The 12,343-nt window shown below is 43.8% G+C and overlaps 1 long non-coding RNA gene across 1 annotated transcript; it reads right to left on the bottom strand.

Annotated features, from left to right (window-relative positions):
- Window positions 1–1,892: 1,892 nt before the first annotated feature.
- On the bottom strand, window positions 1,893–9,077 carry LOC146438723 (uncharacterized). The gene is made up of 3 exons (XR_014851905.1): window positions 8,943–9,077; window positions 6,631–6,726; window positions 1,893–5,344 (listed from the first exon to the last, which is right to left on the bottom strand). It is a non-coding gene; the product is annotated as an uncharacterized LOC146438723 (long non-coding RNA).
- Between the last annotated feature and the right edge of the window lie 3,266 nt (window positions 9,078–12,343).

The following is a 12,343-nucleotide window of genomic DNA, read 5'->3' as shown; positions in this document are numbered from 1 at the left end:
CAGTTGCACAGCTGGGCTTTGGGTAGCCCTCGTTCTAGCTGCACACACTACAGCCTTCCCTGCAGTACAAAGCCTGGCCCCTGAGTGCATGTTGCCAGAGCTTGGCAGAGTGTGGTTTTCTCTCCCTGTGAAATTTGTTAGGGTGTCAGAAAAAGAATAATAAATCTGTTATGAGTTGCCATTAAAAGCCACAATCACCAAAGTGTTTTTCAGCTGTAAACCTGAAGAAAGATCCCAGTGTGTCCAACTGAAATGTTTCACTTCCATTTCAAGAATGCAGCAATTGCCTGTCACCCCACTCCAGCTGCAAAACAATATGTGTTCAGCAATGTCAAGTGTGGTTCAAAAAAATACTTTTCCAACTTGCAAAATTACTTGACACCAACTTTTTTTTTCCAGCAGAACACAATGTTTTAGCTCATCTGATCAATTTTTAATTTTTCCCATGAATCTTGTTAGCCCAGCAGCAATCCAGTAAACTCCAAAGGGTAGCTGGGCTCTGCCATTTCTGTGAGCACTAGAGGAATAAATGTGGCATGTGGTGTGATTTATGCAAGTTCACTGGTGTTTCCCAGTTGTGGTTGCAGTTCCCCTGCAGCTTCAACACTCTTCAGGAATCCTCTTGCTTCTTGCCCTACTGCTGTGCTCCTGAAAGGGCTGTCTGGGTCTCCCATCTGTGCTGCTGTCTCCCAGCCCACCCACACCACATCAACCTGTCACTGTGACGAGCGTGGAAAGAGGAGTCAGGAGTGGGGCTGAGAAGTGTCTGTGTCATCCCACCTGCCTGCCCAGCAGTGTCAGGCCAATGCCTCCACCAGCCTGCTCTGACCGTGGCAGCAAAAGGAGGAGACATCAGAGGAGGACACCAAGGCTGGGGGAAGCAGAGGCACAGAGGAGTTAGGAGCTAGTGGCACTTGGAAGTTTATTTCATAAAGATGTGTTTCAGAGGGAAGATTTAACTTTGGTGCATGAGGAAAATGTCTGGTCGGGGAACAAGTCAGAGACAGTCATTTTGTTATTAGGCATCTGAAAGAATCATGGATTTCTGATGAGCTCTGACACATGCAGAGCTTCTCTTGGGTATGAGATGTGAAATCAAGCATGGGATGAAATAAATTCCTGGGATGAGTCAATATTTAGCATTATCGAACAGGGAATGGGAGAGAAGGCAGGGAGGGAAGCTGTGTGTGGCAGTCAGGCCTTGTGTCATGGAGAGACAGAGACTCTCCCTCGCAGAGGACAGGAACAGCGATTGAGCCAAGGCGGCTGGAGAGTAGAGATCCCAAACAGATCCCTGCAAGGGGAGAAACAAAGGTATTCCCACTGTTATTTCAGTCTCTAGTTGCTGTTGAGGGTGTATTCAATGACTCAAGTTATGCTGCTTGTGGACACTCCTTGTCCTTAAAAAACAGAATCAAGTGAAGCTGAGATGCCAGCAGTTCTTATAAGTCCCTCCTCTGTGCTAGACTCTTTGGGATGACAAATTCCCTGGACTGCATCTCTAAAGCATGTAACAGCACAGACCTGCTTCTCCTCTGGGGTCTCTCCAACTACAGCAGGAATGTGTGGCTCTGGCATGGCCTCATGGGACCTGGTGTGTCTGTTTGCTCCTCTCCAGCACATCAATAGCTGCTGGCTGTTCCACAGGGCTCATTGAGCAGGTTTGGCTTTGACTGAGGACACAGAATCGTAGAATGTTAAAGTGTTTCATTCTAATACCTAACCTAAATTTTCCCTCTTTCAATTTGTATCCCTTATTCCTTGTCCTGTCACTAGAGCTCCTGAAGAGTCCCTCTCCAGCCTCCCTGTACACCCTGTTCAGACACTGGAAGGTAACTATGAGGTCTCCATGCAACCTTCTTCTCCAGGCTGAACAGCCCCAACTTTCTGTCTTTGCAGGGCAGGTGCTCCAATCCTCTTATCAACTTTGAATTACCATGACCCAGGTGGAGGACTGTGCCCTTGGCTTTGTTGAACTTGAGGCAGTTTGCATTGGTCCACCTCTCGAGCCAAGGCTCCCCATCCCTTTCTGTGCTGGCCAGGGGATCAGGGGATGGCCTTAAGGGTTAACAGCCACTGCCAGCTGTGGCTCTCTAGCAGGCACAGAGAGGGCCCAGGCACCCTGCCAGGAGGTAATGCTGTTTGAGCACTGCTGGCAAAGACTTCAAACCCCTCAGCTAATTTCAGATGTTCAGCTTGTGACATGGAAAGCTGCATTCCCATCTAGGAAAGAGCTCTTCCCTGGGACTAGGATGGGAAGGGACTATTTATTAATATAACGTTGTCAAGAGTGGCACATGTATCTCTCTGAAAGCCCTGTCTGAGGTGGTTTCCTTCATGTGACACTTTTCCTCTAAGGAGCCCCAAATATGCTGCAGAAGAGGCCATCACAAAACAGTGGTGACACAATGCAGGACAACCTCTCCCTCTTATTCCAAGAGTTTGAGAGAATAAAAAATGCAGAATATTAAGATCAGAGAGAAAAAATTGGGCAAAGTCATGCTTATTTTTCCACATTGGCAAAGTTACATATACCTTTTATCAATGATAAAAATAGTTATATCTATAATAGATACAATCTTTTCTTTATGGCAGTTAAAAGAGAGTTTTAGCTGGATCAGACTTGGACCCTACATGTCAGCAGCAGAGCATCCTGCCTCTCTGCAAGACCCAGGTAAGAAAACAGAAGCATGCTTGTCTCGAAATAGAGGTGCCATTTATTTTTAGCTCTCCCTGGTTTAGGAGTTGCTGAGGAGCTCCTCAACATGAGGAGAGCCATCCAGGCTCCCTTTGGTGCTCCTTTATGAAGACACAGCCTCTTCTACTGCAGTTGAAGACTAAACATGAACACTGATCTGAGGAGGCTGGATTCCCCAAATCTGGCCTGGGAAAGGTGATGGGAGTGGAGACCTTTTATCAGGGGTTTCCCTGGAGTATGGTGCTGACAGATGCCAGTGAAGAGATCAGGGAAGAGGCAGCAGTATCAGATGACCCAATCAGTCTCTCTTTGTCCTGGACGTGTGTCTAACCCAGAGCCTTTGCCTTGCAATGCACTGGGTTTGTGGCCTGTTGACAGCACAAGATACCTGTGGCCTGTGACAAAACTTGGTGAGGCTGAAAGTGTCCCCTAGCCCTTGCCATGGTCTGTCTCCCACCTTCTCCAGTGACAGCCATTGTGACGAGCAAGGCTGCTGGATTTAGGAAGTTTGGGATGGTGATTGCAGCCTGTCTGTTGTCAGCTATATGGTGAAGTTTTACTCCTAGCTCCCTGGTTCCCCAGGAAAACTCATCTGGTGTTAAGGATGTCACCCACAATACCATAATAACTCTTCTGGGGAAGCTACAGGGAGATGCATTAATTCCCTGCTTTGCTGTCCCTATTGGGTAAATATGTCACAGTGCTTTGCAGACTGGCCCTGCCTTAGATCCTGTAAATGTGGTGTCAGTATCAGTGCTGGGAATTTCATATCCTAATCCCCACGTCTGAAAGTTTCAGTCACAACTGAGAACAGGATGGCGATGAAGACTCTTTTCTGACCAAAGCTTCTCCAGACTGAGCCCTTCTGGTTTTAGAGATGGGAGAGTGCTTTGCACAGGGACTGAGATGGCAGTGAGGATTCTGCTGCACAGGAGTTGCTGCTGCCAGGACACTGGAGAAGGAAGAGTCAATACCACTGACTCTGACAGCCATCCCGAGGCTTTGGCATCATATCCTCCTTGTTCAGTATCAATTACTTGGGACTCTGTGAAATTTAGGCTTAGGGCACTTTTCTTCCTCCAGAATGGTTAAAAAGTCCTCAGATCTATATGAATAAACCTGCTTATTTTCAGTCCAGAAAAAATAAGAAATGCCATGTGCTTTCGCACTGTGCCACAGGCTTCCCTCATCACTCGGGGGGTGTGCAATTGAAGATTGTGTCTCTGCTGGGTCTAAAGGACACCAAGAAATTGTCAACATCACTGCTGATGATCTGAATAGAGAAGCAGAGAGGGAACATGATCTCCACGCTGAAAGTAGCAAATCCAGGCACGAAAAATGTAGTAACATCCACAGCAACAAGCCTCTGGCACAGATAAAATCTCCTCAGTCTCCTCTTCTGCCCTGACACTGTCTGCTGGTTATAGCTACAAAAGGCTGGAGGAGCACAGGGATGTGCCCTCCAGACCCTCTATTCTGGGGTCACACAGTAGCTGATGTTACTGCCACAACGCAGGGTCCCCCGTGGCTTCCAGGAGTCTCCATCTGACTGCTCTGACCCTACAGCACAGATGTTCCCGTGCTCAGTGGATATGTCAGGATTTCTGGACATCTGCTTGCCTGGTAAGATTGGCTGCCCCAGTCAGGCTGCCTGACATGTGTAAATTATGGACAAACGTGCTGCAATCTACAAATACCACCATGGCAGTGACAGAGAACATGTCCCCAGGAACACGGAGAGCTGGCTGTCCTCCCCTTGTTGTGATGTTTTGTGCACATGTAGCGAGTGCTTTCTGTCATGAGCTCTCATAGATCTTCCTTACAAATCCACCTTGGCTTTACAGGCTTGCTGCAGAGAGTGGGAGTTTTTCCTTCAGTTCACAAGTGCAGTTGGGATGTGAAGCTGCACGGGTTTGCCCGCTGGGCTCAAATGTTGGCACCAAGGCTTCATGCACAGCTGTAGAGGAAGGGAGCAGAGAGGATGGGGAAAGAAACCAAGAATGGGGAAAAAGAGGTGTTTGTTTGTAAAAGAGGAGTGAAGAGCCAGGAAAAAAAAAAAAAAGAAGAAGAAATGCAGAAAAATTAGTGAGGGGAGAGAAAAGAGCAGGGAATGAAAGAGGGAGTTTTAGAAAATCAGGGGATGCATTTATTGTGCTGCAGGTGCTTGCCCACACCAGACTAATATTCAGCTGGTTCTCTTAGGCCTGTCAGAGAGCTGGCATCCCTCTAACTACAAGCTACGTGTGTGCAAATAAAACCCACAGCAGCTGAAACACCCTGAGATGAAACACAGGAGATTAAATTACAAGCTAATTGGGCAGAGATGCTTTCAGAGGAATGGAAGTTTTGGCAGGAGGCAGTTTCTCCAGAGATGATGGCCTTGTCAAACTCTTCCCCTTCTCCATGAAGCAACCTCATCCCTGCTCTGTGGAAAAGGCTGTGCAATTTTTTTTGGCCCATTGGAGGTTTCCACCCTGGGCACATCTCCAAAGGACTGTAGGACCTTCTTCTGCCCATGCATTAAACCAATATTGCCTGCTGCATTCCATATGGGAATTCCACGCCTGGGCTTCTTTAGGTCCCCAGTGTCAAAACACATTTCTAGGTGCACAGTCAAGGACATCTGCCCTTATGGGCTCATTTAGTCTGGAAAAAGAGAGTGAAAGGAGAAGTTGAGCATTTGTCCTTGATAAACAATGATATCCAAAACCAAAACTTTCTCAGGAGCACAAGGCAGTAAGAGAGGTGAATGGACAGTCTTCAGCTTGGGAAGGACAGCAGGAAAAATATAATTTCATGAGGAACGTAGTGCAGCACTGGAACAGGTTGCAGAGAGGGAGCTCAGCCTCTGTCTTTGGAGGTTTGTGGGTAGCAAAGCCACAACTGACCTAATCTAGAGCTGTCTGTCATCTTTCTTTGAGCAGGAGGCTGGGCAAGAGGCCTCCAAAATTCCCTTGCAACCACTGTGTCTACAGTTCTAGGGAATTTCCACTCAGTTTCAGCATTTTATTATTTCAGCTTCTGAAACTCTCTTGCTATGATTGTTTTCCTTTTAAAAAGACATCCTTAGATTGTAGCAGGTGATTGAATCTGATCCACCTTTAATGTGTTACTAGCAAACTTTTTTAGTTTTTAAAACTACCCCATTTGTGTATTCTGAAGACAGGAGCACAAACTGGATTTGAGGTTGAGCATTATGCAGTTGGGCTCTTGGGTGAAGTTTTTTATTTTAATTTAAGGGTTGTTTTCTTTTTGTTAATAAAATATTCAGCCTTTAATGCCACATAGTCAAACAACAGTTGGAGAACCGATTGATTGGTGGTTCCAATTTTGCAAGTTCATTAAGAAACCCATAACATTTATCAGGTGGTGAAAGCTAACACATGATGTGTTAAATCTGTGATTTAAAACGAGCTTGATATATAATCCCTGAGACACCAGAGCATCAAGGTTGGATAAAGTTTTTCTGTACTGCGTTTAAGAAAGCCAAATGAAAACAGCTGAGGTGAGTGAGATTAATAAAAATTATTTCATATGATAGCAATTTACTTCTGACTCATACAATCTTCCCCTTTTGTTAGTCCCAAAATTAAATAGAGGAAAAGCAGTGTTTTTATGGAAAAGAAAGCAGCACATTTTTTTTCTTTGGATGCTCTGAAGCTGAGCTGAGCAGAATCTGATTTACTCGGATTTAACCCTAAGTCATATGCTTCCTGCAGGAATCCCACAGCAGTATTCTATTTTTTCAGGTGCAGAAGAGGGTTTTTAAAAAAAAATATTTTATGTGATTATTAACTCTGCTGACATTTAAGGAAATGATGGTTGGTTTCCCCATTGTGTATAAAACCTTTCCCCTTCCAGCAAATGTTACCTACTTTTTTTACTAATCCTTCACTGGCCAGGGTAGTACAGCTTTATAGCAGGTTTCATACCTTGTTGGTTAATTCTTTTTTGGCTTCAAGAAGCTGTGGTATGCAAGTGAATTTCCAGTCTTTCAAATTTTCTCCTTTAGATTAACCCTTTTGATTCTGTTAGAAAAGTTAAAACAGAACATAATCAGAACAATTTGTTTTTACAACTGTCAGGAAACTTCCTGTAAAAAAAAATCCTACCAAAAATACAGGTATTTTGCAAAATTGATGACCTGCTGTATCCCTGGTCAGCAGCAGTGTTTCAGAAAGGCAAAGCAGCTGGAACATGAATATAACTAAGTGCCAAAATTTAATGAAAAGTTGTCATACTCTGACAAAAGGTGAAGGAACAAGGAGGTCACATTGCAGAGGGCACTTCCCTGTGCTCTGGTGATAACAGATTTGCTCTTCTTCAGGGAATCTACCTGGCATGAGCAGTGACATCACTGATTTGAACATCTTGCCTCCTTTCAAACAGTTATATTAATTATATTATATTATATTATATTGTATTATATTATATTTATTATATTATCCACTGTTGTCAGAGTTGTTGTTTTGGCAACTTTAAATGGTGTTTACACAACATCAGTGTTGCTTTGTGTCCTGAACAAGAGCTTTGGGATAAAACCATTGCCCTCAGTCAGCCCTTGGCTCTCACCCAAGAATGTTTATGGTGTTTGCTTCCTAAGGAGGAAAATGGTTAACAAAACCATGTCCAAGGACTGGCTGGGTTTTCTGATCACTGCCTGAAGGGTTAAAGCTTTCTTAATGCATCTGCCTAGGGAGAGGCAGCTGTATTTGTAAGACTGTCATAGATCCCTGTTGAAGGTGTTCCTTTGTAAACTTTTAGCTGCTTGTTTACGAGCTGGGAATTGATTTCTCAATGACAGTATTTCTTGAGACTGTTCACTATATATAGCAGATCCTTTCAGAGTCTTTTGATGTCCCTAAGGATTATAGGTAGTGACTGAAAAATGTTTTTATATTTCCCCTTACTTTTTTTTTCTTTTTACTTTTTTACTTCTGGGAATTCTGGGATGCCTTGTGAAAGCCAGAGATTTCAGTACATGCTCTGCAACTCCTGCTGTATTCATTGTAAGGTGACTGTACTACAGAAAGAAAAACTGTATATTTATTTATAGTCAAAGTACTTTGTGTATTATTTATATATATGTATGTTACAGGCAGGAATAGATAAAAAAAAACCACCAACAAAAAAACCCCAAAAAAACCGAGGAAGAAAATGGTGAAATTGCCTTTGTCTGCCCCAAGGACCCAGAGAGCTCCTGCCTAGATGCACTTATAATTTTGGTATTTTCTTTACAAAAGAAATAGTTCTGAAGCAGGTATGCCTGAGCCCCTGGGAGCATGGGTGCATGAAGCAAGGAGAGCAGAATCAAGGCTGCAGGGGAAAAAGGAAGTGGTCTTGGTCCACACAAGCAAAAGGAGACATACCAAGGGTCCCTTACTGCCTATATTCTCTTCTGTCTGTCAGTTTTTGGTGATAACAGTATCAAGAAAACAGAAGTCCTGCCATGATGATGTTAATCCAGACAAACTAGCAGGTAAAAAGGACAGCAAAAGCCAGAGACATCAGTCAGTTATGCCCTGAGAGATACTGAATGTGCCCAGCTTACTTTTAAGTCAAGGCTCTGGAGATTTGAGGGTTTTCAGCTTTTTTAAATAGACATCTTGCAAAGTGAAGCTTCAAAAGGCCCAGACACAGTTGTCAGGACGAACATGCAGGAAGGAAAGCCCTGGTTCAGGGCTGGCTGAGGACTGGACACTGATGTGACCAGGCTTAGTTCATGTGGGGTTGAGAACCCTTCCCCAGGGACCTGCTTCTGTGGAAGCAGAGAAATGACAACAGTAAATGGGACATTATCAGTGGAAAGTCGACATGGTGACAGTAAAGGAGACACAATGCAGTGGTGAAATAGGGTACAGGAGGGACTCAGTAAGATTATGCAAAATGGCAAAGGGCTGTCACTGCAAACAGAAGCTCTGGAACTGAGAAAAGGGCCTGGTTTCTGCCAGCTCTGCTCAGTCACCCGCTGAGGCTGCACAATGGGAAGTGCCCTGCAGGCCTGGGAGCTGCTGCCCCACTCTTTGCAGATGACTTTGGAGGGAAGGCAGAGTGCCAGGGAGTGTCAAGTGTTGCTAAGACTGTATCAGAGCATATGCAAGAAAATGGAGTTGTAAGGGACCTCTGGAGGCCTCTTGCCCAACCTCAAGCTGCAAGCTGTGTACTCTGGCTCTGAAGTCATGCCCACTTTCACATGTCTGCCCAGCACTGCTCAGATCTCCCACAGTGCCCACTTGGTACCTACCTACATAGCAGTTCCATGATGCACAGAACCTCTTACTCATGGCCATCCTAAATCGTGCTGGGCCACATTCAAGCAGCCAAGTTGTGCCTTTAGACTGAGTACACAATTGGCATGACAGGCAACGTACAAGTCTGTTTCCAAGGCTGGGGATCTGGAACAGTCACTTCAGAGTCACTTCAGAGTTCAGACATAAACACCTAGAGGCCAAAATAAGTCCATTATTTAAAATAAAGTCCTGAGCGGCCTTCCCCTGCTCCTTCCCAAAATGTGAAGGAGAAAACAGCCAGACTGCCCCCAAGAAAAGCAGGTTAATATAAACCACATTCCTCCTTCAACTGGAATCCATTTGGCAAAAAAAACCCACAAAAATGATGATAGATGTGCCAAGCAGCAAACTGCCTGCAAGCCATAATCTTCCTTCTCTCAGGTTCTTGTTTTACAACTTGGATCCCTTGAAAGGGTTAACAAAGCTGCAGAGCAGGGAGGACTCAGAGGGCTCTCAAAAGGCTTTTGATAAAGTCCGGCACAAGAGCCTATTGAGAAACTTGGCCGGGGTGAAAGGTAAAGTCTTGTCATGGATTAAAAACTGGAGAAGAGATAAGGAGCAAAGAGTAGGAACAAATGGCCAATTCTTAGCGTGGAAAGAGATTAATCGTGGGTAGCTGCAAGGACAAGATTGCAGACTGGTGCTGTATTTACTTACTACTGCCCAGCCAGGAGCTAAAATGCACTGTTGGCTCAAAATGTTCAGGATAACCAAGACTAGGGAGTTTTAATACAAACCCACAGAAAAATTAACTTGGGAGTCCAGTTCTGCCAGGAATTATTATCACTCAACATGTCTTAAGAGGTATGATGAGAGTAGAAAGGCAAATTGGTGTGAGGCAAAGACTTGACAGAGACAGAAAAATACAGGCTAGTCCTGAGAAGACAGAAAATACACTTATTAACCCATTGTTGTGGGCAGCATAATTAGTGCACCAGAATTAAAAAGCTAAAAAAAGTGAAAAGAGGAAGAGGGAAGTCCTGAGAAGCACCACATAGCATTGCACTTGGATCAACTGCACTGCCACCCACATCACCTCATGCACACCAATGGAGAAGAGCAAGGCAAGACTGAGACCTTTAAGTGACTATCGACAACCTACACAGCTGTGCATAAATTACAAGAGCTCTCCATCCTCCTGGTCTTTGTTTACATGAATAATCACTGTCTGGACTCAGAAGAGGTACCTGTAGTTTTCCTCTGGAAATCTCTCTCATTGGAGAAAAGTTTTGTACAGGTTGCTGCTTTTTCTTATATAGGGTAAAAATGGCAATAAATTCAATTTAGCTTCCTGAACAGGGATTTAAAAATATTTGACACAAATTAGCAGCTAAAATTTCATGGTTGCCCTCATATCATACCTAATAAACCTTATTGTCTCCATTCCACATAGAGCATGACTGCAGTACAGAGGCACTACTACAGTCAGTGTTTACCTTGGAGGCAAGTTTCTTAACTTAAAGTATGACACATTCACAAGTGTATCTATTCTCTCAGTAGAGGAGGTCTGGGTGAAAACTTGAGTTTATCTTTTAATAGGTCAGAGCCTTTTTTTTTGAGTCCCTCCTCTAGTGTTTAGTGCCAGAGACAGAAATAGTTCCCAAAACTCCTGACTCCCAATGCTATATTAAAGAACAAGAGTCCATAAGTGCCCTGGAAGGTGCCAAGTGAAGTTTGTTCTTGAAATGTTTTGGCCAGGCAAGAAAACATCATCCCAAGAACCACCCTTGGAAGGACGGAAAAAGGATGTGGAAATTCATATGCCCTGGTTAAATCCATCAGATGTAAAGGGAAGCTAAATAATCAAAAGCTGTTTGTTGCAATGAAAGTTGAGGGGAATTTCAACCTACGTTTCATGTATGTATGATCTCTTTAGGATTCAGTGTTACACAATACTGTCTCAGGAGTACATGGCATTTCTTCTGCCTTTCCTTCAATTTTGTTTCTCCTCACTTCTGATTCTTTGAAAGAGAATACAGACAGGGAATAGAGCAAAATGGACACAGCAATTAGAAAGCAGATTGTGTCTTTTCTGTAGAGGACTCATCTTTGGCTGCCACGAAATTGTTTGGAAATATCATGGATTCCCTTGATGACAGCATTACAAGTTAATTAGGTGCACAAAGTCAGGTAATTAGGTGAGTGCAAAGAGGCAAAAGTTGAAAGCTTCCCTGCTGTTAGAAATCTCAGACAAATTGCTTGCCCACAGGATTAGATAGGTTTCCTCACGTATTAAAGTCTTCCTACAATTTGTGTTATGTGGGCTGCAGAAATTTGATAAATAGCAATGACACTTATTCAGGTAGCATCAATATGGTGTTCTGAAGATTGATCAGGTATTGTCAGAGGAGCTGTGTTTGCTTTCTGATGCATATATCAGGAACCTTCCTGTCATTTCTGTGTCATAAGGGAATGGTGAAAATGTCCTCTGCAAGTAGCTGAGATTTGCACTGAAGTGTAGAGATTAATTACTTAGGTTGGGTACAGCTAACCACCAGAGGTTCCATTTTGTCATAAACATCAGCAAGAGGGCTTTTTATTAAACATGGTCTCTGTCTGCTCTCTCTGAGGTCAATTGGAAAATTATTGACTTAGTGGAGAATGACGTTAAAACAGAACCTAAGGCTGATGGTCAGGTCCTCTTCCTCCCTTGCCTTCACCCACTCTCCAATGTGTTCATACAATAGAACTGAATAATCACAGCCTGGGATCCATGTGGGCATGATGATGAGCAAGATCAGCTTCCATAAAACAGGCTGGTAAACTGGATCATCCAGAGGTCCAGCCAGAAAAGTTCAAACATGAGCTGAATATGAATGGCCATCACCAGACACCATCTCTCTTGTTCCCATCAGAAATTATTCAAGTGGCAGATCTAGTAACTCAGTAACTAAAGAGCTCAGGATGAGCAGCTAAAGCCTGAGCTCACCCCTTCTAGCTCCAGTGGCTGAGCTATGGTCCTAAGTTTGGAGTCTTGTTCCTTGTCTCTGTTTAAAGTCAAATAAGAGATAGACACTGTCTCATGGTAACTGAATAACCAAAAGGAAATATACCAGAAGGGTCCATCCCCTCATCCAAAGCCAGGACAAAAGCAACTTAATGTATTTCTGACAGTTGACTGTCAAACCTACTTGTAAATCCCCTAAGTGGATGGAGATTTCCTTCTCAGATCTAAATCTTTTAGCAAAAAAAGTGTTTTTCAAACATCCACTCTAAGTCTCCTCGAGTCTGATCTAAGATTTCCTGCCCAACAGATAGGGGACAAAATGTTCAAGCCATGTCCATGGGGTGAGTCAGGTTTGGTTCACTAGATACAAACAGGTGATCTTTAAAAACATATGTTTGCAAATGAAAA

Source organism: Lichenostomus cassidix, chromosome 4, assembly GCF_008360975.1.
Source record: "Lichenostomus cassidix isolate B80296 chromosome 4, HeHo_3.0, whole genome shotgun sequence".
In the NCBI taxonomy this organism is placed as follows: domain Eukaryota; kingdom Metazoa; phylum Chordata; class Aves; order Passeriformes; family Meliphagidae; genus Lichenostomus; species Lichenostomus cassidix.
This window is presented reverse-complemented; position numbering and strand designations above follow the sequence as displayed.